The sequence below is a fragment of the Triturus cristatus genome, chromosome 2_2, assembly GCF_964204655.1.
Source record: "Triturus cristatus chromosome 2_2, aTriCri1.1, whole genome shotgun sequence".
NCBI lineage: Eukaryota > Metazoa > Chordata > Amphibia > Caudata > Salamandridae > Triturus > Triturus cristatus.
Genome location: NC_140582.1, coordinates 512,157,000 through 512,183,852, shown reverse-complemented (window position 1 = coordinate 512,183,852; position 26,853 = coordinate 512,157,000). Strand labels below are relative to the sequence as shown.

At 44.1% G+C, this 26,853-nt stretch overlaps 1 long non-coding RNA gene across 4 annotated transcripts in view; it reads right to left on the bottom strand.

The window, feature by feature from the left end:
* Nucleotides 1-26,853, bottom strand: part of LOC146862441 (uncharacterized) — a 390,897-nt gene that overhangs the window by 232,674 nt on the left and 131,370 nt on the right. For 3 of the 4 annotated variants that reach the window (XR_014978448.1, XR_014978446.1, XR_014978447.1), the window contains exon 3: nt 333-423. This is a non-coding gene — a long non-coding RNA (uncharacterized LOC146862441). The remainder of the gene's footprint in view (nt 1-332; nt 424-26,853) is intronic. The other variant, XR_014978449.1, reaches the window with a different exon arrangement.

The window sequence follows — 26,853 nt, the reverse complement described above, 5'->3', positions numbered from 1 at the left end:
TGAAAGCCCAAATTTAAAAAAAAAACATTTACAATAAAACACACAACAATAAATTATATACAACAATATTTTCTAAATAAATATTTTTTACAACAATATTAAAAACAATACTTAAAATACATTTTCTACTTTTCGTATTCCTCTCACCTATATTTTGCACATATAGATATTCTTGACACACTATTTTTCTATCACAATATTTTTTATTTGCTATTTTGTCCAAACACCTTTTTAACTTGGAGATGCCAGCGAAGGATTTTATGCATTTGTAAGTCCCTCCTAGACAATTACAATCCTCCCACTGTAGGAGGGAAAACCTGTTGTCATCATACCAGGTAGAGAAGTAGCCAAGAAGCTGAAGACAGACCAACCTGCTGGCAGCTGGTTTCCGCCATCTTGAAGCTGTAGCTCCAGGTAATATTGCTGTAGGGAAAAGAGAAAGTGCTGTAAAAGGAAGTGGATGGACTGCAGGAAATGTCTTAGGATTGTGTCACATGATACCTCTAATCATTAGCTACAGGAAATATAAGCCACCTTTATGAACATTTGTGGACCTGGGGGACTGGTAGGAAGGCCCTGCTGGAAGAAACGTTCTGACTTCTGACTCCTGTGTCCTGCGTCCTGCTTCAAGAAAGACTTATACAAGGACTGCTGGGATGCCAGGGACTGAAACTGCTCTCCAAATGCGAGTGATTGGCCTACTGTTTACCTACTTCAGGGACTCAAAATGCAGAAGGACTCCTGAACTAAATTGAGTTATTAGTTGAGGTGGGTTAAGGCCCCATTTAATAAAGAAAATCCTAGTCAGGGTGATCAACAAAAAGTCGCTAAATTAACCTGTGCTTAACACTCTGATATTGTGGCACAAAAGTGGTCAGGCTTAACTTAGAGGCAACATGTAAAGTATGTATACAACATACAAACCGTAATAAAGTGAAAACACAACACAAGAAAAATCCCACACCAGGTTAGATAAGAGTCCATTTTAATAAATATAATGACACAAAAACAAATTAAATCCAATCAGTAGTGCCAGAGTTATGAGTTTCTTTTGTTTGAAATCTAGCAGATATAGCACAAAAAAGATCAAAACACCAGCTGATGTAATCTGGTCATGCAAGATCGGGTCAGAGTCAAGAGTTAAGGTTGACTGCAATGGAGCATGGGTCGGATGCAAGTGATGGATTGGGCCCGGTCTCTGCTTACCTTCAGACTTAGAAAATATTCTTGAAAAAGTTCTTGAAAAAGAGAGGCTGAGTGGGGCAAGGCAGCAGACTGTGTTTGAGGATGAGTCATCGATGATGATGAGCTGCTAGACGAGGTATCAGTCAACGAAGGTGGGAAAAACTCACAGTGGGAGAAGCTGGATTTTCATCCCAAGGAGGTTGTGGTCATTGATGGGGTGCCAGATGTCATCAAGCCTGCTGAAATTTCTACCTTCAAACTAGGACTTGTTTTTGGAGCTGGGATTCACCCAGTAGGATGAGACTGCAGGCTGTAGAGGAAGAGGGCTCCGCGAGGTTGGATACTGCTGCTGGGAGATTCTGCTGAAGAGGATTTGCTGCTGCGGAGAGAAACATAGCTGAATCTGTGGCAAAGTCAATCCCTGTAGCGATGCACCTACGGTGGATTAGCTTGTATGTAGGTTTTGGTCTTCTGTTGGTTCCCAGAGCAATTTTTGTCTGAAACATTTTTTAAGTCCTAGGTTTTGGGAACTAGGACCCACTTGAGCAGGGTCCACCATCAGGAGGCATATAAGTTGCAAGGTCTCTGGAGCTTTTTGGGTTCCTGTAGCTCACACAGGTGGTGTGTCAGGTAGCCCTTGGAGTCTCTCTGGTGGTCCTGGTTTTAAGAAGCAGGCCCAGTCTTTTTCCCTAAAACAGCAGGGCAGAAGGGCAGCAGGAGGGCAGCAGAGTAGTCCTTCTGATTCTTCCACACGGACAGAAGTGATCTGAAGAGCGGTTCTGGGGGTCCAATAATTATACCTGGTGCCAGCCTTTGTGTGTGAGGGAACTCCCTGCCCTACCCCACCTAGAATTTGGAAAGTTTTTCCATTCCCCGGTCAAGGCTTCAAACTGTCTGGGGTGACAAAATGCTAGTATCAGGTTCCTTTGTTTGTGCTGGAGGCAAAGTTCTTTGAAGGTTAGGTAGGGCAGAGTGCAACTCTGCCCTCAGCCATCCAGGCAGGATGGCCTATCCTGCGAACACCTGTTCCTCTTTGTGTCACTTTCTGAGAGTAATAAACAAACCCCAACAGTAGATCCCATCATAGTCATGTGACCTAGGATAATGGCGGAAGACACAAATGGTTGGGACGAGAGAATGCCAACTTTCTAAAAGTGTAATTTTCAGAATTGTGCCTTAAAATCTGCCTCAGTAAAGATGAATTGGGATTACAATTAATTTACCTCTAAACAGTACATCTCAATGTCCCCCATTCCAAAGTTAGCCCTTAGTAAATGCGATAAGGTAGCCCAGTGTTAGTCCAATGGAGAGATAGGCCTTTCCACATTGAATATATGAGTTTTTCACTGTCAGGATATGTAAGACTTAAGTACACATGTCCTATTTTTTAAATATCATACACCTGGCCCTAAAGGGTGCTAGGGTCTACATTAGGGGTAACATAAGCATTATAGTGGATGGTTTAAAACTAGCAAAAAGTGTATTTTGCCAGGTAAAAACAGCAGTTTAAAACTTTACCACATGCTGCAGTGACAGGCCTAACACAAGCACAACCTTATTGTGTGTCACAATGAGTGTTGCAGGCCCACAATTAGCAATGAATTTAGAGGCCCTGGGTACATGTAGTACAATTTACCAAGGTCGTACACGATAATTAAAGGTGCAATTAGGTGCAGGCCACTTTTATGATGTTTTAGGGGGAGGGTGCAAGCACCATAACCCTGTTTATCAGTAGTAAAATGCACGGAGTTATAAAGCCAACAAAAAAAATGCAGCAACATAAGCATGGTGAAGGCAAATGTTTGGGGGGACTACCACCTAAGGGTGTCTGGTCTAATAACTCCTGACTCCATCAGAGACCAGCTGACTAAAGAGAACTCAACATTGCAGGTGATGTAGCTGGAGAGAAACCTGGTGGGCAGAAGCTAGCCGTGGCTAACTAGGGGCTACAGGACTGACCAGAATGTGTTATACCAGCAGTTGGAGCTTAAGAGACTATTTTATACCTTGGTGGTATGTATACTTCATCACAACGGCGATGGAGTATACATACCACCAAGATAAGGGTCCGCCCTTCGGAATTATATGCGAGTAAAGCAGTGGTTTAATTACAGCAGAAAATACTCTGCCTCTGCCGTGATTAAACCTCTCTGACTGCCCTGCAGAGTTAGGGCGATCAGACGCAGTCCTCTACTTCTGCCTACCTAATTAAGAGGTGTGGAATTAGAGTTCAGTATTCACTGCCCATCACTACTAGGAGACTACTAAGGGGCAGTGAAAACTGCTAAATGCTCCCCTCCCATTGGCTGAGGAATCCCATAGTAAGGCATGTATTTTAGTTTAGATTTTCACAAGAAAATTTCGCTTCAGGATTTTCTTTTGAAAACAAAAAAATAAAACAGTTTGGGGAAGGGCTCCATCGTGGGGGTTTCTGCCAATACTTAAGAAATCACTGCCAGTTTGGCCATCATTTCTAAATTTGGCAGGTGGAACCTCCGTCAGTGCTATGGAGTAGTTTACTCTATCTAATTGACAGAGAAACTGGCCGCCCACCAGCATTTAAATTAGGCCCTCAGTCTGAAGATAAAATCTTTAACCGGGACAACACTATTGGTACATCCGACCTCCACTCCATCGTGATGAGCTTGAAATTGGGATCACGTCCTGATTCACCACAAACTGTTGGCTGACTTTTTCTAGGCACTTTTGCCTCAAACCTTTAAAAATTCATATATACTGGTCCCCTTAAGCAATGATCCTGATTTATTTTTCTACATTAAATTTCTCTCAGGTTTTCTAAATTTGTTTCAGAATGTTATTGTGTTGTCTTCTTTTCTTTTGTTGTTCCTGCTTTAAGGCACACTTGACTGGTGATTTCCTGTTGCTTGTGCCATAGCTACTAGGGTTTACTTTTGGCAGAGATTCTTTCAGACCTGTATTTTGACTTAACCAGAATGGGTTTATTGAGTTGGTAGGGGTACTGCCTCTACTGAATTAATAACCCCATTTCTGACAATCATCCACAGGTGTCTCCCACCATATTATTGAACAGGACTTGAATGCGGACCGCTGAGCTTCTTACTTCACTCATAACTATACAAGGAGTTTGGTTATTGCTTTCTTTAGCACTTGCTACTTCAACCACATCTGTGCCACAATGAATACTCATGGTATGTAGGACATCATCTGCTATACTTGGGAGGACCCACTAACTGAATGTACTCAGGCAAAGTTGATTCAATGTTCACAAATAACCGCAAATTGACATGCGATGTGCTTCAGAAATCAAGAAACAATAGGCAGGTCCAACATGAAATCCTTATGAAACAGTGCAGATTAAAGAGAAAAATTGTAAGGCTTACAGTATTTTAGCCACTATCAGGCATTTGATTTTATGGAAAATAAACATTTTATTTTGGATTTTTCAAGGTCAGTTGAATGTACACATTTTGCGAGGACAGAAGTGTCATTTTCCCATGTATTGCACACAAAAACCGTCTTTCATCAATTCCATTTTTATCCACAATTAGTAGCATTGATTTGTTCATTTGTCCAGTTGTAAGATTATTTCAAGCTAAAAGAACATGCACCCTTGAACAAGGTGCTGACAGAAACCGCCTAAAAATGCAAAGCGGAGACTGCTTCACGGTACATTGGTCTACTTTATTATTTTGAGCTCATGCATGTGTACTTCATTGACAATTGTCAAAGGTACGTTTACTCCCTGCATTATTTAAGCCCTTACAAATGTTTATGTAATAGCTCCAAAGCTTCTTGTTTGCAGCCACTTGATAATGTGTATATAAGTTCTAATGCCAATGTTTTTGCAGAAAGCAGGTGTCAAGTCAAGACAGGAAACAGCTGCTTGTCCTGACCCTTCCTCTAGCCCCATGTGCCTGGATGAAGTCCAAGAAACATTTATCAAAATTGTACTGAGAAAATATGTCAAATGTATTCCTTGACACATGTAAAACAAAATAAAAAACAGTATGGCTTCATTTTATTTCATGCAAAACTGTGCCATTAAAATTACAGCATTTAAAGCTATAAAATGCTTACTACATGAGGTCCCATAGATCCTGAGAAAAAGAAAGTAACAAGTAGTCTGTTGAAACATCTATGACGTAAGTGTTTTTAATACAATTTAAAATGCTGTTCTAGCGAATTAAGGTAGCTAGACCATGTCATGAATGACGTAATAAGTGAGGTCATGAGCAGTGCATTTCGAAGGTGTAAGTTATAGTTAGGTCAGCTAGTTATAAAGCTGAATTTTTCTGGTTTTGTACGAGTCAAATGTCAACCTGACTATAACGTTCCTATAACCTTTCATTTTTTCAGTGAATTTCTATGACCAGCTCAGCTCCCATGAATTCAGATGTGTCACACTTACTAGAGGTAACAGGAGGGCTTCTTGGGCCCTAAGGACCCTCAGCTTCCAACAGGACATCATTCCCCAACCAGTAGTACACTAGGAGGCACGTTTTCAGAGTGGTGGGGAAAGGAGGTGTGGCCTCTGATGACCTCTCAGCAATCACGCTCTGTGGGACACACTTGAGGTTACAAGATGGGTAGTTGGACCCCAAGGACCCTCTGGAGCCAAGAGAACTTCATTCCCCACCCATCAGTGTGCCAGGAGGGGCATTTGCAGAGTTGTGGAGAAAGGGGACATGGCCTGAAGTCGTCTCAGCATTCCTGCTGTTTCAAACTTACTGGAGGTAACAAGAGGGCTTATTGGCACCCAAGGACCCTCTACAGCCAAGGCCACTTTATCCCCCAACCAGTTGTATGCCAGGAAGCTCGTTAGCTGGGTCCTGGTGAAAGGGGGCAAGGCCTCAGGTGAATTGCCATTTAAAAACAAAATGTTTTAAAAAATGTTAAAGGCATGGGAGCAACTTGGTCCCCCATCACCTGGGGCCAAGCCAATTTAGAATGGGAAAGGAGGCTGTGTGAACCCAGGGACCTCATCTGCTGCACCCCGGCCTTTTTAGAAAAAAATGTACAAAGTAAAAGGGAGAGGGCCAAGCAGCCCTCCCTCCTGGGTTGACTTCAGCCCCAGGGACCCCATCTCCCAGGGCCCGGCCTCTAGTGTGGGTGCCCTGGGACCAGGGTACTCACTTAGGATGATGGTTGGGGACTATGGGGAACCTCCTCAAGGCCCCCACAGTCCCTGTAGGCTCTGCACCTCCTGTGGAGCCGGCATTACTTTTACAGAGAGGGAGCTAAGAATATGCAGCTCCCTCGCTGTAAAAGAAATTGTGCTCCACTTAGAACAAGAGAGAGTAAAATGCTCTTGCTTGCTCAAAGCGGAGCACAGTTTGCTGTGGCTTGGTAGGAGCTGTAAAGTTCCCATCAAGCCAAAGCAAACAGGTATGTCCCGGGGTGGGCAACCTAGGACATAGCAGGAGCTGGCCCTGGGGGTGGCAGCCCCTCTCCTTTCTTGATTAAGGGCCTGCCGCAGATAGTTGGCAGGCCCCAGTGCCTAGAATGGCCTGGGAGGGGGGCCACACGGCCAGTAGGCTGTTGTAGTTAGGACCTAGTTTCCATAGAAAAAGTGTTATTTGTTTTGCCAACAACTTTGACTAATCCTCACAAAATTTTCACAGCTAGTTTGCCACCCACTTCAGTTGCAGTCTTGAACGTTTCAGGGTGATCCCAAACACATTTTTCCCATGTAATTTCCCATAGGAAAATTGGACACAGCTTCAGCCTGAACCACTGAACAGAATTACACCAAATTTAGCAGAAAGGTAGATATAAGTGCAGAGAAGTGCCTTTTTCTGATTTGGTGTAAATCCATACAGAAGTTATTTAAGTATTAAGGAATATTCAAATTTGTATATATAGAGATGCAGATCCTCCATGGTTTATCCTCAGATTCACAAATCCACACGCCAACAGCAATGCTGTGATTGGCTGGCCGCCACCTGAGAGGAAAGTTGCGCTCACCATTTTGTTAATCGGGACTCGGTTACCTGTGGGAAAAATAAAGTTAAAAAGTGATAGAAGAGGTCAGTGTACAGGTATCCTGACCCCATGGGACTAACAGAGGGGTCTGTGCTGAACCCCTCATGGGCAAGAAATTGATCAAAACCATTTTTCATTTACCATGCCAAGAGTCACGGATTCTCCCTGGATCCTCCCCAGGTCCTAATCGTATCCTAACAGATTCAGGTAGATTTGGAAAGGATCTGGGACTCTAGACTCCCAGAAAAAAACATACACACACTCACTCACTGATCCAAATATACCCACTCACATACCAACAAAACCACCCACTCACAGATTCACACAGCTACTCACACACCCATTCAGACACACACACACACACCCACTTACACACCCACACACCCATTCAACCACTCACACACCCACTCCCACACCCATGCAGAAACTCACACACCCACTCATAGACCTTCAAAATGACTCACACACCCACTCATAGACCTGCATAGCTTTTACACACCTACTTACACACCCACACAACCACTTACACACCCATACAACTCATACACCCACTAACAGACCCTAAAAACCACTCACATATGCACTCAGACTCACACAGCTTTCACACACCCACTTACCCACTTACATAAAACCACCTACACACCGGTATGGCAACTCACACATCTATCCACAGATGCTCAAAGCCACTCACATATACTCAAAGACCCACACAGCTTTCACATACCCACTTACACACTCACACACCCACGTACATACCCACACAGCTACTCTTACACCCATACAATAACTCACACCATCACTCACAGGCCCACACAGCCACTCCCACATCCACTCACAGGCCCACACAGCCAGTTGCACAAACACTCATACACCCACAAGAAACTCACATGCCCACTTACACACCCACACAGCCACTCACACACCTACTCACACACCCCATCCCACACCCAGGTTGCAGGGATGTTATAGTTAGTAAATAGCATTAAAAACATAATAATTCACTGAAAATGTTATAGTTAGGCTCAGATTTAACTTCGTACAAAACCAATGAAATTCAGCAGTTATAGTTAGAGTTATCTCAAGTAATTATAACCATTGCCCTTAGATAACTATCACTCACACCCCTGCCATGCACTGCTAATTACCCCTTATATATAGTTCATCAGTGATAACATCTTCTATGACATCCTTAATAATATCACTGCAACATTTGCTGTAAAATTATTGATGAGAAAACTGTGCATGGCGGGGGCGCAAGTTATTGTTACCTTAGGGCACGAGTTGTAGTTTCTTGAGATAACTCTAACTATGACTTCTGAAAAGAAAAAAAAATAATAATGGTGGATGTGCAGAGAATAAAATAATTTGCACAAGGAACTTGGGTCTGTGTCCCGGCACCGCCTTTTGGGATTCGTGCAACGGGTGTTTAAAGATATATACATATCTGGTGGTTGCCAGTAGGTAGTCATAGTTAGGACCTTTTTTCTATTCAAAAAGTGTTTTTTCTTTTGCCACTATCTTTGGTGCTGTTTGACGAACCTTTGTAAAAACTTTAAAACGAATGAGGCGGTAAGGTCAAAACGAGTGGGGCGGTCAGGTCAGGTCAGGTCCTGTGTTGAGAGTTTTGGGGTGATTCGTCAAGCGGGTGCTGAGAACAAGGGGGCTCTCCTAAAACACGTTTTCTCCATGTTCATTTCCATAGAAAACTTTAGAGACGGCTACAGACCGAACTGCTGAGAGGAATAACACCAAATTTGACAAAAAGGTAGCTCTTGGTCCAGAAAGCACTCTTTTTGTTATATGGTGTAAATCTGTTCCTGAGAAATTTAAACTATTTTTCTCAGATCTTCATATAACTGGAGCTAGTGATCTGATAGGCTGCCAACACTTTAAACCAGGAAGTTTTGGCAGTCATCTTGTGACGCGGTTGAACCGAGCCACAAGAAAAAGGTGAACAAAGGTTTAAAATAAAAAAAAGGGGGCAGGGTTGAAACACGCTCACCCCCTAGGCCTACTCAGGGGGTCCCACAGGGAATTCCAGGGCCCACAAAGTATTTTTTTCAAAACTTTTCCACGGGAGTCACGTTGGATATACGAATCCCATAGAATTCTTTCAAACAAAGCGCTAGGTTCTACGCTTCATTTTCTTTAATCCCCTGGATGGGCCAGGTCCCAGGGGGAAATATAAATGATGTATGGACCCCTGCAGCCCCGGGGACCACCACCTTCCTGGGACTATATTCATTAAATGCGGGGGGCATTCAAGCCCCCCACACAGTTCCTGGACCACCTTCTTCCCAGGGCTTAAATTAAGCAAATGCAGGAGTTTGTTGTGGTACCCCAGCACCTGGGACCCTCACCCCCCAGGGCTATACAGAAGATGGGAGGGGGACTGCGCAGCCTACCTCCAAGAGCCCTCCATGGCCCAGGGGACTGCCACCCCATAGGTCATCAGTGATGTCACTGACCATGTCATGAATGATGTAATATGTGATGTCATCAGCAGTGCATTGCGGGGGCACGAGTTATAGTTAGCTGAACTAACTATAATGCCGGAATTTCTTTGGTTTTGTATGAGTGAAATGTCCAACTAACTATAACGTTCATGAAACCTATGGTTTTTTCAGTGAATTTCTAAGGTTTTTTTAAATGCTAATTTCTACCTATAACGTGCCCGAAACCTATGTTTTTTTCAGTGAATTTCAAAGGTTTTTTAAATGCTAATTTCTAACTATAACATCCCTGAAACCTATGTTTTTTTCAGTGAATTTCAAAGGTTTTTTAAATGCTAATTTCTAACTATAATGTTCATTAAACCTATGGTTTGTTCAGTAATTTTGTTTTGGTATTTTGTGATATTTTGTAAGTTTAATATCCTAAAAATAGTTTTTATTTTTTTGTTATTAAAATTATATAAAGTCTTCTGTTTTCTTACATATGAATATTTTTTTTTGGTTAGAAAAAGTGGAGTCGCGCACCCATCGTGTCCCTATCTCAGTGGGTGCACGGATTGAAGCCGCCATATTGGCAAAGTCGTGCAGGATGCGCGTTTGGTTAGTGACGGGTGCGCGGTGCCTGACCCCGCGTAACGTCATATACGTATGGGGTCACGCCGGGTGCATGTTTGGTGTGCGACGGGTGAGTGGTGCCTGGCTCCGCGTAATGTCATATACGTATGGGATCACGTCATGTGCGCTTTTTTTATGCGACAGCAGCACAGTTCCCTACCCTGCCTAACGTAATAAACGTGTGCTGTCGCGCTGGGTGCGCGACTCCCGCGAAAAAAAATGGATGTTGAAAACTATATGTATACTAGTTGAATATGTATATTAGACCAAGAGATTATGTAAACTAATTATGAAAATGATATATTTCTAATTGCAATAAAGTTATATTACTGTTAAATATACTTTCGCACTTGGGGGCCGCGCAGAGAACCGTGCACACATCGCGTTCACACTGGGAGGCCGCGCTGAGAGTTGCACACCCTTCGTGTTCACACTAGGGGGCCACACTGAGAGCTGTGCACCTTCATGTTCACACTAGGGGGCCGCGCTGGGTCGCAACTCTTTTTTTTTTTAAACCATCCTCTATCACTAATTTTCATTCGCCTAGGGGACCCCATCCCCTGAGGCATGCCCATCTTTTTGGGGGACAGGAAACAGGAGGTGGGCTGCGTAGCCCCTCTCCCAGGCCACTTTTGGCTCCAGGGACCCATCCCCCAGGGCCTGGCCTCTGTGTTGGGGACCGTGGGGGGAGCCCCAATGCCCCTATGGTCCCGACGGCTACCCGCCTCCTGCGGGAGCCGGCATTGCTTTTGGACAAGGGGAGCTGCTAACATGCAGCTCTTTTTGTCCAAAAGCAATTCTGCTTTGCTTCCTTGAAGTGAGAGGAGGTTTTCCTCCTCTCGCTGCAATGAAGCAAACCAGGGTTTGCTATGACCGGGCGGGAGCTCTGTTTCCACCCTCTCATAGCAAACAGCAATGTCCCGGGGGTGGGCACCCCAGGACACTGCAGGAGCTGGAGTTCCAGGAGGAGGGCCACGTGGCCCCCCCTCCCAAAAGATCTAAAACCCCAGGGAGGTGGTGGTCCCTGGGGCAGTGGGGGGGTTTAAACCCCCACACTAATTTTTATTTATAGCCCCGGGGAGGTGGCGGTCCCCGGGCCTCGGGGGTCCCACAAGGCCCCCCCACTAATTTCTATTTGTGCCCTGGGGAGGTGGCAGTTCCTGGGGCTGCGGGGCCCCCATGGGCCTCCGCAAATTAATTTCAGAGTGCCCCTGGGACCTGGCCCACCCGGGGGCATTTGGAATACGAAATGCCTAATTTAAAAAAAAAATCTCGGCAGACTCCGTGATCCCAGTGCGACTTCTGTTGTTTTAAAAAAGAATGCTCTTTTTGCCCTGGGGGACCTTGTGAGACCGCCTGAACAAGCTTAGGGGGGTAGGGTATTTGTACCCTGATCCCTTTTCTACATTTTCCTCTTTATTCTTCCTTCATTTCTTGTAACTGGGTTACCGAGTCACAAAATGGCTGCCAACACATTCTAGTTTGGAGTGTTGTCAGCCAATAAGAATTGAGCTCATGCTCGGTCGCGAACCCACTGCGCCCCTAGATATCGATACTTTTTTTTTTTAATTTCTCACAAACTACTGAATGGATTTACACCATTTAAAAGAAAGGTCGCTTTCTGAACCAAGAGCTATCTTACTACCAAATTTGGTGTAATTCCGCCCAGCAGTTCGTGCTGTAGCCTGTCTCAACATTTCCTATGGAAATTAGCACATGAAAACCACGTATTGGGACTCCCCCTTTTTTCTCAGCCCCCGCTTGACGAATCATCCCCAAACTTTCAGGATAGGAGCTGACCTGGATAGACCTTTTATTTTTTAGAATTTCGCGAAGATTCGTCAAACGACGCCAAAGTTATTAGCAAATCAAAACATGCTTTTCCTATGGAAACTAGGTTCTAACTATAACTACCTCCTACTGATGACCCCCAGTAGGTAATATATATATATATATATATATATATATATATATATACATTGCAATACTACTTCTTGTGTTTCCTTCCAACAAAGAACAGAAAGGACTTCACTTATTTGGTGCTTTCAGAATTTTATTTTGCTTGTACCGCCATTATGCATTTCGGGCCACCCAGAGCCCTTGATCATATATATATATATATATATATATATATATATATATATATATATATATATATATATATATATATATGCCACGAGAAGAAATGAGCCCAACACCGACTTCCAGAGCAGCTTGTTTTTATTCGTCTACATCGCAGGGCAAGGAGACACTCGATAAGTCCTTACGCGTTTCAGCGTTCTCTTCGCCTTGGTCACAGGTGAGTGCTTTTAAAGTCCATGTGGTCACGTGCCTTCAGTTCGACACTACAGGTTCCAGAATGCACTGGTTGTTCCATCTGAAAAAGTACATATTTATATTTAGCTTCAATAGCGTAACTGTCATCAAATGTCACAATCATTCAGAGTGCGCTTCGTATTAAAACTGCAAAGTGCATTAAATGTCCCGCAAAGCTCATAGTATTGCTTTTCCTGCGGTGTTGCCAGAGAGAGGATTGCCTCTCTCGTCACCCTTTCTCCGTCTCATGCCGCCACATTGCTTCGGAAATCCATTCGTGCTGGCATGCATGAGAGAGCGGATCATGCCCCCTCGATTTCATATTCACCAAAAAACTCCATTTTGCTGGGGGCCCCCAATCCTGCAGGGCGGGCTCAGTATCGGGAATGGAGATCCCGGAGATTGCGTTATTGCCACGAGAAGAAATGAGCCCAACACCGACTTCAGTTCGACACTACAGGTTCCAGAATGCAATGTAGTGTCGAACTGAAGGCACGTGACCACATGGACTTTAAAAGCACTCACCTGTGACCAAGGCGAAGAGAACGCTGAAACGCGTAAGGACTTATCGAGTGTTTCCTTGCCCTGCGATGTAGACGAATAAAAACAAGCTGCTCTGGAAGTCGGTGTTGGGCTCATTTCTTCTCGTGGCAATAACGCAATCTCCGGGATCTCCATTCCCAATACTGAGCCCGCCCTGCAGGATTGGGGGCCCCCAGCAAAATGGAGTTTTTTGGTGAATATGAAATCGAGGGGGCATGATCCGCTCTCTCATGCATGCCAGCACGAATGGATTTCCGAAGCAATGTGGCGGCATGAGACGGAGAAAGGGTGACGAGAGAGGCAATCCTCTCTCTGGCAACACCGCAGGAAAAGCAATACTATGAGCTTTGCGGGACATTTAATGCACTTTGCAGTTTTAATACGAAGCGCACTCTGAATGATTGTGACATTTGATGACAGTTACGCTATTGAAGCTAAATATAAATATGTACTTTTTCAGATGGAACAACCAGTGCATTCTGGAACCTGTAGTGTCGAACTGAAGGCACGTGACCACATGGACTTTAAAAGCACTCACCTGTGACCAAGGCGAAGAGAACGCTGAAACGCGTAAGGACTTATCGAGTGTTTCCTTGCCCTGCGATGTAGACGAATAAAAACAAGCTGCTCTGGAAGTCGGTGTTGGGCTCATTTCTTCTCGTGGCAATAACGCAATCTCCGGGATCTCCATTCCCGATACTGAGCCCGCCCTGCAGGATTGGGGGCCCCCAGCAAAATGGAGTTTTTTGGTGAATATGAAATCGAGGGGGCATGATCCGCTCTCTCATGCATGCCAGCACAAATGGATTTCCGAAGCAATGTGGCGGCATGAGACGGAGAAAGGGTGACGAGAGAGGCAATCCTCTCTCTGGCAACACCGCAGGAAAAGCAATACTATGAGCTTTGCGGGACATTTAATGCACTTTGCAGTTTTAATACGAAGCGCACTCTGAATGATTGTGACATTTGATGACAGTTACGCTATTGAAGCTAAATATAAATATGTACTTTTTCAGATGGAACAACCAGTGCATTCTGGAACCTGTAGTGTCGAACTGAAGGCACGTGACCACATGGACTTTAAAAGCACTCACCTGTGACCAAGGCGAAGAGAACGCTGAAACGCGTAAGGACTTATCGAGTGTTTCCTTGCCCTGCGATGTAGACGAATAAAAACAAGCTGCTCTGGAAGTCGGTGTTGGGCTCATTTCTTCTCGTGGCAATAACGCAATCTCCGGGATCTCCATTCCCGATACTGAGCCCGCCCTGCAGGATTGGGGGCCCCCAGCAAAATGGAGTTTTTTGGTGAATATGAAATCGAGGGGGCATGATCCGCTCTCTCATGCATGCCAGCACAAATGGATTTCCGAAGCAATGTGGCGGCATGAGACGGAGAAAGGGTGACGAGAGAGGCAATCCTCTCTCTGGCAACACCGCAGGAAAAGCAATACTATGAGCTTTGCGGGACATTTAATGCACTTTGCAGTTTTAATACGAAGCGCACTCTGAATGATTGTGACATTTGATGACAGTTACGCTATTGAAGCTAAATATAAATATGTACTTTTTCAGATGGAACAACCAGTGCATTCTGGAACCTGTAGTGTCGAACTGAAGGCACGTGACCACATGGACTTTAAAAGCACTCACCTGTGACCAAGGCGAAGAGAACGCTGAAACGCGTAAGGACTTATCGAGTGTTTCCTTGCCCTGCGATGTAGACGAATAAAAACAAGCTGCTCTGGAAGTCGGTGTTGGGCTCATTTCTTCTCGTGGCAATAACGCAATCTCCGGGATCTCCATTCCCGATACTGAGCCTGCCCTGCAGGATTGGGGGCCCCCAGCAAAATGGAGTTTTTTGGTGAATATATATATATATATATATATATATATATATATATATTCACTGAAAAAAACCATAGGTTTCAGGGGCGTTATAGTTAGCTGGACTTTTCACTTGTACAAAACCATTGAAATTCACCCGTTATAGTTAGTTCAGCTAACTATCACAGGGGGACCCCTATGGTTTTTTCAGTGAATTTCTAAGGTTTTTTAAATGCTAATTCCTAACTATAACGTGCCTGAAACCTATGGTTTTTTCAGTGAATTAAAAAGGTTTTTTAAATGCTAATTTCTAACTATGCCTACAGAGATAGGACATGTGAAGAAAGAAGAAAAAACGCACAGAAAGAAAAAAAAGATATGCAGAAAGAAGCAACAGAAGTCCTCAAAGACGAAGAAAAGTGCAGGAAGAAGGATAACGTGCAGAAAAAACAAACAGAAGAGCAGAAAGAAGCCTTGTTGCAAAATCATCCTGTACCCTCAACTTTTTCAGACGGATACTGGTGGTAACTGAGTCTGACTAACCAGTCCTAGAGCCAGTGCTATGTTAAAAGACACTCAGAATACAGTGAAAACACCTACATACACTAGGGAACACTATGCGTTGGGATCCCCCTGTGATCAGCATGACCTCCTCTGTAAGCCCCTAGTATAAAATAGGGCAGGGAATTAAAACTACCTCTTAAAACGCTCCTCAGGGCGTGTTTGCACATGTCACCTCAGGCCCCGTCCCCTCACTTCCCCACTGTGTAAACATGCCCTGTGGCCCTTTTAAGTTGGGATATTAAGTCCCCTTGAATCCTGAGGGTCCCTAGGGTCCAACTAGACCACTAGGTACCTCCAGTAAGCACCACAGAGCTGCTTTGCAGAGAGATGTAAAAAGGGGCACGGCGTAGACCACCTCTCTGCAACGCAGCGCAGTGGCGCTTACTGGAAGCACCTGGTGGGCTAGTTGGCCCCTAGGGTCCCTCAGGATTGAAGAGAAATTATTTCCCCAACTTAAAACGCGCCACAGGGCTTGTTTGCACACGTTAACTCAGGCCCCGTCCCCTGCCTTCACCACTGTGTAAACACGCCCTGTGGCTGTTTGTAGTTGGGGGATTAAGTTAATTTGAATCCTGAGGGTCCCTAGGGTACAACTAGCCCACTAAGTACCTCCAGTAAGCGCCACAGAGCTGCGTTGGAGAGAGGTGTAAAAAGTGGCATGGTCTGGACTACCTCTCTGCAACGCAGCTCAGTGGCGCTTACTGGAAGCACCTGGTGGGCTAGTTAGCCCCCAGGGCCCCTCAGGATTAAAGGGGAATTATTTCCCCAACTTAAAACGCGCCATAGGGCGTGTTTGCACATGTCACCTCAGGTCCCGTCCCCTCCCTTCACCACTGTGTAAACGCGCCCTGTGGACGTTCTAAGTTGAGAGATTAAGGCCCCCTTGAATCCTAAGGGTCCCTAGGGTCAAACTAGCCCACTAGGTACCTCCAGTAAGCGCCACAGAGCTGCGTTGCATAGAGGTGTAAAAAGGGGCGTGGCCTCAGAACACCTGTCTGCAACGCAGCTCCCTGGCACATACTGGAGATACCTGTTGGGCTAGTTGGCCCTCAGGGACCCTCAGTATTGAAGGGGAATTAATTCCCCAACTTACAACTGGCCAGGGGGCGCGTTTGCAGAGTGCTGCAAGGAGGGGACGTGGTATCCGGCGCGATGCCGGTCTTTTATTTATTTTATTTTTTTAAGAAGGAGGGCTGTGTTGCCCCCTTCTTTTTCTAATTTACTGGCCCTGGGGATCCCATCCCCCAGGGCCTGCACCCTAATTTTTTTGGTGAAAAAAACTTAATTTGGCCCTCCCAAGGCCTTAATCAGCCCGGGGACCCCAACCCCCGGGTCATGGCCTATTTTTTTTTTAAATTCTTTAGGAGGGGGCTGCGTTGCCCCCCTCTTCAGGCCACTTATGGCCCCGGGGACCCCATCCCCCGGGGCCGGCCTTTGTTTTTTATTATTTAAAAAAAATATATATTTATAGAAAAACCTAGGACATGCTGGACAAACCGTATGTACCTATCACCATGACGATTTGCGTGATATTCATTAAAAGGCGACTATGCATAGAATGAATCCGCATGGAATGTATTTACACCGCTAGTGAAGCTCTGACGTGTCTGACGCCCTACCGTGCCTAATCCCGGCGCCCCGCCAGTGGGTGCTCTCCAAATAGACACCCTTGTCGTTTATTAATACAAACATGGGTAGCTATTGACGGGCACATTTAATATACACGCATACCAAGCCATTCAAAGGGGATTCGACAAAAATTCAACCGAACTATGCAAGAAACCCCCCTCAGGGTTAATAAAACACACATCCACCGCCGGATGTGTAATACTTTTTATTTTACTCCCTGGAAAGGAGACGAACCTCACTTGAGAGTCACAGCGTGCTCCTGGCTGAGCCCAATGCTGTGTTACACCCACCAGTGCCTGCCGAGTGCCTCACACCTCTGTGTTGTATTCCACCAGCTAGTGCATATGCTATGACACTCTCTAGCCCATGTGCTCTGTAACACCACCCCGTGAATATGTCATGCCACACTTGCCTTCGCACGGGTTATATTGCCCCATCTAACATGCCTTCCTCGATGCCTATGTTGTAACGCACAGCTATGCCATACATATTACAATCTGGGATCCATATCTTTGTCACAGTGCATATGCAACGTTACACTCCCCAGCACATATTTTATATTACAACTTTAGAGACTAGTTAGGTTACACAACTCTGCCCTGTGCATAATACACTCCAAGGCGCATATCGCATAGCACGCGCTAGTGCCTGTGCTATCTCGCGCTCTCCAATGAATCTGTCATTCCGCACAAAGTATTGCATATTATATTTCACGCCCCGGTTCATCTTATATCACACTTTTTGGTGCATACTTTATATCATATACTATATCTAGTTTTCATTTTCAATCGTGCTCTCAGGACTATGTTCTATATAACACTGCGTCCTCCTACCCTTTTCACGGGCATTACATTTTGCGATGGGGGTGGAGGGTCAGGGGGTGTTTCTGCCAAGTGAGCCCGGAGTCACAGTCACAAACGTCCTCTTCTTCCTGAATAAAAGTGAGATTATGCTGCATACTTGTTCATATTTTAAGTAGTTCGCACAGACACACATTTTAAAAACAATAAAAGTTCCTAATACCCACCTTCTCTGAACAGTTAGCTTGCTGCCCTATCCACCTTCTCCCTATCCTCTGTTGTCTGAATCCATGGACTAGCCTCCTCCCTCCTGCCATGTATGGTCTGATGTGCTGCCACTGCCCTCCATTTAGCATGATGCACCAGTCCACTCCTCCTGCCCTCCATTGCCCAATTCTATGGCCCATCATTGATCTCCTGCTTAGCCTCTGTGCTTAGCTTGCTGCCCCTATTCTCCTTTCCCCTGCCCTACGATGTCTTTGTGCATGCCCCTGATCCATCCTTTTTACCCACCATGTTCCATGGACCTGCCATTCCTATCTACTCTGAGTGTTCTGTTGAGCTGCCACTCCCCTCTCACCTGCCTAGCATTGTCAGATGACTGTAACCTGTCCCTGCCACCTCCACCCTGCCTGTCCACATGCCATGCCCCTATCCCCTTCCTCCTGTCCTCCATGGTCCATTTTACTGCCACACCCTTCTGCCCTCCCTGGTCTGTTGTGCTGCAACTGCTACCCTGCCTGCCCCGCGTGGTCTGTTGTGAGGCCCCTTCCCCTGAACTCTCTTGTCTGTGCCCAGGTCCTGACCCTCCCTTCTATCCTCCATGGTCCTTTGTGCATGCCCCTGCACCCTCCTTCTTGCCCATCATAGCCATTGTGCTGCCACTAACCCTCCCGCTTGCCATGCATGGTCTTCTGTGCTGCCATGGCCCCTCCCACCTTCCTTGTGTGGTCAGCTAGCTGCCCCTGACCCCCTCCCACCTTCCCTCCATGGTCTGTGTGTATGCCATCATAGTCTCATTGTTGCTCTCCATGGTGTGTCTTGTTTCTAGTGCCCATCCTGCCTGACCTCCATGGTCATCTTGCTGCTCCTGCCCTGCCCCCTTGCCCCCAGCCCTCTGTTTCCATGTGCAGACCCCTATTCCCTCCCTCCTGCCTTGTCTGTTTCATTGTAATGCCCCTGATCCGTCCCTCCTGCCCTTTATGGTCTGTTATGCTGCAGCTTTCTCTCCTGTCTGTCCATCATGGCCAGCTAGCTACCATTGCCTCTTTCCCCTCTGTTCTCTGTTGTCCATGTGCATGGTCCTGTCCCCTCCCTATTGCTTTCTATGGATTGTTGTGCTGCACTCCCGTCCCGCATGCGCTGTGTGGTGTATTGTGCTGCTGCAAACCCTGATGCCTGCCCTGTAGGGTCAGTTTGGTGCACCTCTCCATGTCCCTCCTGTCCTCTGTTATCCGAGTCCATGTCCCTACCCCAATTTCTCCTGCCTACCATGATCCAATGTACTTGTGAACATTTTGAACTTGGTAAGAGGGAGATTTTGAAAAAAAACTTGGGTATTGATTTTCCCCTTTGAGTTACATTGAAAAAGAGGAGATTATAGATAGGAGACTGATCAAATAAAGCCCATTTGAGCTGAAAAACATTGGACGCTTCCTGGCTGAAACGGGTCTGTTGGCATGTTTGGTTGTACTACCACTGCCTCTTCCTTCTGCCCACAATGGTCTATTATATTGCCACAGCCTCTCTTGCCAGTCCTGTATTGTTGGTTTGTTGCCCCTGCCCCCCTTTCCACTGCCCTCCATAGTCTGTTGTGCCGCCACTGCCCTTCCTGCCTGCCCAGTGTGGTCAAATTGTTGCATCTGCACTCTCCTACCTGCCTTCAATTTTCAGAGTCCGTGCCCCTGGCCTCTGCCTCTTAACAGTATCCCAATGAACAACTAGATTGCTAACATTCTATATTTATTAAAAAAGTGTGGAACGCCTGACGTCATCTTGATGTAATCAAAACTGTAATACCTAGAGTATTTCCTTTAGAAATTACATATATGAGAGGGTCTTATTTGCATCAAAATTATGGTTAGTGCTCTAAAAAACTAAAATGAGGACATATTTTCTGAGTTTTCAAATAGCGACAAAGAACTTTTAAATTATTTGTAATCTTTATGTTTTTTTATCCAGTTGACCACTTGATTAAATGTTGCACCTAGGGGTGAGGATGTGGTGTTACTTCCAGAGCTGCAGGCTTTGCAACTGGGGAACCAGGTTGGAGTTTCTGCTTCAGCTCAACATTCTGTGATTCTGGTCAAATCACTTAATCTCCCCATGTCTACAACCAAAATGAATTTGATCTTGTGTGATGTAACCAATGCTCATGTAAAGCACTCCGATACCTGTTAAGTCTGCACTATATAAAAGTGCAAATACACAAAAAATAAGTGTTTTGCACACTTCTGTCATTGGGCTACATGTGGGCTACATCTGGGTGATATTTGGGCTACATTTGGGCTCTTTTGTCTCTGGTGGCCATCTTGGGAGATTTATTTGTTATGAAGTTTCCTAATTTCCTCATTTACTGCAGTCTCCTCAGTAGGAAATACTTTCAGTTTTTTACTTTGGTTCCATCAAGAAGGCATTCAGATGTGTCACACATTTGCCATAAATTCTGAATGTTAGCACTCTAGTTGCTCATTAGATCACTGTAATAAAGCTACTGCTCACCAGGGAAGTCTGCTGCTGGTATTCAAAGTGCATGTTTCAGTCTGCATGTCAGAATTTTTTTATGAAATAGAAGAGGATTTGAGAAGTCAAAATGTGCTCTAATTTTTCTTTCTGCAGCACTAATCATAATTTCTATAGCAAAATGAACTCCCTCATTTTGTTCCTTTGTAAATTAAATGTTTTATGGGTTACCACTTTATTCCAATCAAGATGGCTTCAGGTGTGCCATACTTTTGTCATAAGTAAGACTGTTAGCGCTCTAGTTGTTCGTTAGGACACTCTGGGACATTTTGTCATTGGGCTATACTTGGGCTACATCTGGGTGATATTTGGGCTACATTTGGGCTCTTTTGTCTCTAGTGGCCATTTTGGGAGACTTATTTGTTATGATGTTTCCTAATTTCCTCATTTACTACAGTCTCCTCAGTAGGAAATACTTTCAGTTTTTTACTTTGATTCCATCAAGAAGGCATTTAGATGTGTCACACATTTGCCATAAAATCAGAATGTTAGCACTCTAGTTGCTTATTAGATCACTGTAGTAAAGCTACTGCTCACCAGGGAAGTCTGCTGCTGGTATTGAAAGTGCATGTTTCAGTCTGCATGTCAGAATTTTTTTATGAAATAGAAGAGGATTTGAGAAGTCACCCAAAATGTGCCCTAATTTTTCTTTCTGCAGCACTAATCATACTTTCTATAGCAAAATGAACCCCCTCATTTTGTTCCTTTTTAAATTAAATGTTTTAAGAGTTACCACTTTATTCCAACCAAGATAGCTTCTGGTGTGCCATACGTTTGTCATAAGTAGGACTGTTAGCGCTCTAGTTGTTCTTTAGAACACTCTGGGAAGCTGCACTAGAACACAAAGGAATCAACTGACAGTCTCTGCCCTTGTTGGATGTACATGTTTTATTGAGAATGTCAGACTTCATTCCCACATGACTGAGAAAGATAATGTGAATTTACAGAAAATATGCTCTCAGTTTAGCTTATAGATCACCTTCCAAACCTCTGTGGGAAAAGCATGAGAAAATAGTTTTCTCTCAAACATGATTCATGATATCACAGCAGAAGGCTTTTTCACATGGTAAAATCACCTTAGAACACACCACAATTCCTAAAATGAGTATGGTACCATCAACAAATGATTTATAATGTAACTAAAGTCTTAAAACCTTCTATTAACTGCAATGCTTTTTAATGAGGTGCTATCATGTATATTGGTCCCAAGATGGCTGCCAACACTTCTTGGATGAAGTGCTGACAGCCAATCAGATCTCACGATGAGATGTGTGGTTAGGGCTCCGCCCAGATATATATGTGATTTTACTTTTGATTTTCTCAGGAACTACTGAACGGATTTACACCATTTAAGCAAAAGGCACGAGTCTGAACTGAGGACTTACTCCTTTGCCAAATTTGGTGTAATTCCGTTCAGCACTTTGGGCTGTAGCTGCATCAACAGGTCTTATGGGAAAATGCATGGGGAAAACGCTTTTGGAACCCCCCTTTTATCTCGGCCCCCACTTGACAAATCACCGTGAAATTTTCAGGATAGGAGCGGACCGGAGCTGGCCAAAAGTTTGGAAAATTTCGCGAAGATTCATCAATCGACGCCAACGTTATTCCAAATAGAATGTTGCAGATTTCCTATGGAAAATAGGTCCTAACTATAACTACCTACTGGCGACTGCCAGTAGGTCATATATATATATATATAGGAGGAGATAAGAGACTGCTTATCAGGAGTGATCTCTGAGCCAACAGATGAATCTACCAGCCTGTGAGACCGACACTGATGACGGCCATGATGGCCAGAAACGCGTCTGCCACAACGTTCCACGGATTGTTTAGCGAAAGCTGGGAATTTTCTCAATAAATCCTTTACTGTGTCCTGCTTGCTTTTTAAATAAGGTGAGCATTGGAGTGGATACATAGCCGGTTTTGCTGATACCGGCTTTGGACCCGCCCTTTCGGTCAGGAGCACCGCGTTTTTCAGCAAATCTTATGTACGACGAGTACAAACACGGTGCCCCCCCGAGCGAAAACTACTGCCACTGGGCTGTTATGTTTGCGAGGGGAGAGAGGAGGCAGCGAGTGGTTGCCTGATAAGGATACGGACAAGGATGCGAGCTGAATTAACATATCCAGGTGAAATATGCAGTATACAGTCCAGCGCCATGAACTGTGGGGCATTATTAGGGTTTGGAAGTCCCCATCACTGTATGAGGTACCACGTTGGACTGCAAGTACCATCATGCAGTTCTCCTGGAGTCCAGCGGTATAATGTCAACCACCTGACTTCAGTAGGAGGAGCTAAGAGACTGCTTATCAGGAGTGATCTCTGAGCCAACAGATGAATCTACCAGCCTGTGAGACCGGCACTGATGACGGCCATGATGGCCAGAAACGCGTCTGCCACAAAGTTCCACGGACTTTTTAGCGAAAGCTGGGAATTTGCTCAATAAATCCTTTACTTTATCCGGAGCTGTGTCCTTCTTGCTTTTTAAATAAGGTGAGCATTGGAGTGGATACATAGCCGGTTTTGCTGATACCGGCTTTGGACACGCCCTTTCGGTCAGGAGCACCGCGTTTTTCAGCAAATCTTATGGCGGAGTACGACGAGTACAAACGCGGTGCCCCCCGAGCGAAAACTACTGCCACTGGGCTGTTATGTTTGCGAGGGGAGAGAGGAGGCAGCGAGTGGTTGCCTGATAAGGATACGGACAAGGATGCGAGCTGAATTAACATATCCAGGTGAAATATGCAGTATACAGTCCAGCGCCATGAACTGTGGGGCAATATTAGGTGTTTGGAAGTCCCCATCACTGTATGAGGTACCACGTTGGACTGCAAGTACCATCATGCAGTTCTCCTGGAGTCCAGCGGTATAATGTCAACCACCTGACTTCAGTAGGAGGAGCTAAGAGACTGCTTATCAGGAGTGATCTCTGAGCCAACAGATGAATCTACCAGCCTGTGAGACCGGCACTGATGACGGCCATGATGGCCAGAAACGCGTCTGCCACAACGTTCCACGGACTGTTTAGCGAAAGCTGGGAATTTGCTCAATAAATCCTTTACTTTATCCAGAGCTGTGTCCTGCTTGCTTTTTAAATAAGGTGAGCATTGGAGTGGATATATATATATATATATATATTTTCATTGAAAAAACCAAAACCATAGGTTTCAGGTCTGCTATAGTTAGGAATTAGCATTTAAAAAACCTTAGAAATTCACTGAAAAAAAAAAAAGGTTTTAGGGGTGTTATAGTTAGCTGGACATTTCACTCGAACAAAACCATTGAAATTCCTCCGATATAGTTAGTTGTACTAACTACATTGCGCGCTCACGCAATCCACTGCTGATGATGTCACATATTACATCATTCATGACATGGTCAGTGACATCACTGATGACATCTCAAATGACATTACTGATGACATCACTGATGACATCATCCAGTGAATGTGGTTTGGTTCGTTATTTAAATATGTATTATATATATATATATAGCAATTTGCATTGAAGAATGAGTGGATATGTAAATATAAACATCTGGATGGAGGATTAGTAGCAGTGTGATTGACTGTTTACTAATTTATAGTGTCTCACTAAATATATTGGATAGTGACTAAACTGTGTGAATATCTGTATCACCTTGTCAGTTGTTGTGTAAACTGCTGCACCAGTTGGCTACTAGCTACGTGAAAGTCTATATTAGTTACAGATTAGTTAACTGAGTATTTGTATGGGAGAGTGAATGTGTGTGTGTTTCGGTGGGGGGTGTGTGACAGCCCAAAGATGTGTGAATAGTTGATTCAGTAGGTTTATGAAGTTAAAACTACATGTTATACCAGTTGTTTGGGTGAGTGAATATATTTATGGGTGTGGTGATGAGCCAATATATGTCTCAATGATACATGTCCAATGGTACATGTCCAACAAACTAGAAAAATAAAAGCCAGTGTATGTGTCAGTTGTTGTATATAAATAAGTATAAATAAGACTCAGTGATTGTATGAGTGACTGTGTGGATAACTGTATACTTGTAATAGTGTTTTCATAACACAGTAAGTATGAGTTATTATCTATATGAATAGATCAAGTGGTGTTTTTATAAGTGTATAGCTAAGTAAAAGTAAGTATGATCCATTGTTTGCATAAGTGAGTAGGATGACTTCATAAGTGATTAGGATGTGTGCTGGTGTGTAATGTCGATATAGGTGTATAAGTATATTTGATAGTGTTCTATTGATCATTGACCGCATGTATGAGTGAATCTATAGGTAAGTGATTAGATGTGTGTATAGATCTAGGAATCACTGAGTGGGTGTTTAAAAACTTGTATTGGTGTGTCAATGGTTTTAAATCTGGCACTTAGTATTTTACAGTGAGTGATGAAATGTTCTACTAGTGTATGATGAAGTGTATCTGATTGTCAAGTGGATGATGTCATCAGTGATGTCATTTGAGATGTCATCAGTGATGTCACTGACCATGTCATGAATGATGTAATATGTGACATCATCAGCAGTGGATTGCGGGCGCGCGAGATGTAGTTAGTACAACAAACTATATCGGAGGAATTTCAATGGTTTTGTTCGAGTGAAATGTCCAGCTAACTATAACACCCCTAAAACCTATTGTTTTTTCAATGAATTTCTAAGGTTTTTTAAATGCTAATTCCTAACTATCAGGTCTGAAAGCTATGGTTTTTTTCAGTGAATTTCAAAGGTTTTTTAAATGCTAATTCCTAACTATATCAGGCCTGAAACCTAAGGTTTTTTCAGTTGATTTCAAAGGTTTTTTAAATGCTAATTCCTAACTATATCAGGCTTGAAACCTATGTTTTTTTCAGTGAATTTCAAAGGTTTTGTAAATGACAATGTTTAATGTATTAATTGTTATACTGATTTTTTTTATACTGATTTACTACATTTTGTAAACTGTTTATTTTTAGATATATTATTTTTTTAATTAAATTATACATTACAATACAAAATATACTTTCTCAGAATGAATTACTTTAGTTTAAATACTTTGCAAATAGGCAATAGACTTTTAAGTACAGCAGTTACAGTTGTTGCAATGGGCAACACAATTTCAAACACAATGCAACATTGAGCTCAATGTGAATTTCTAGTCAAATGCAATTAGTTACTTTATGGATTACTTTTCTAACCACAGGACTGGATCCTAGATTCAGTCCTTGAACATCTCCTGTAAACAGTTGAGCAAAAGCCTTTTGGTTACAGTAGTGATTTTTAAGGAATATTATTGTATTTTAAAAGTTGACACAACATTTTTCACATAGAATCACCAATGTTATCCTATGGCAGGAAATTCACTTAGCAGGTAAGTAGTATTATCGTTACTTTTTCTTAGTGGTGGATCCTGGATCCAGCACTGGTGAATCTCCTGTAAACGGTTGAAGGAATGTGTTTAAGTCATACAGACGATTTTTTAGGAATATTTTTAGTTTGTGAAAATGGACACTTAGAAACTTTTCTGGTGAAAACCACACAGTGGATTCCTATGGAAGGAAATACAAGTTACTGGTAAGTACGCTTAGAATTACTTTTCAGGGTCAGTGCTGGTCTAAAAGATGCAGCACTGGGTTCTCTCCTGATAACAGGTGAATAAATCGGAATTCGTAGTTCGGCTGATTTTAGAGATATAATTCTACAATGCTGAAGGAAGGGGGCGGGGCCAGAGGTGACGTGTGCAAACACGCACTGTGGCGTGTTTTAAATTGGGGAATTAATTCCTCTTCAATCCTGCGGTCCCCTGGGCACCAACTAGGCCACCAGGTACCTCCAGTAAGCGCCAGGAGCTGCGTTGCAGAGAGGTGTAAAAAGGGGCGTGGCCTCATTACACCTCTCTGCAACGCAGCCCACTGGCGCATACTGGAGGTTCCTGGTGGGCTAGTTGGCCCCCAGGGACCCCCAGTATTCAAGGGGAATTAGTTCCCCCTCTGCAAACGCGCCAGGGGGCGCGTTTGCAGAGTGGTGTAAGGAGGGGGCCCGATCCCGGTTTTTTTTTAGTTTTTTTTTTAGAAGGGGCGCTGTGTAAACCCCCTTCTCTTTCTAATTTATTGACCCTGGGGACCCCATCCCCAGGGCCTGTCCCCATTTTTTTTTTAAAATCGGGAATGGGGCACCGTGGCCCCCCTCCCGAGGCCTAAATTTGCCCGGGGACCCAATCCCCCGGGGCATGGCCCTTTATTTTTTTAATTA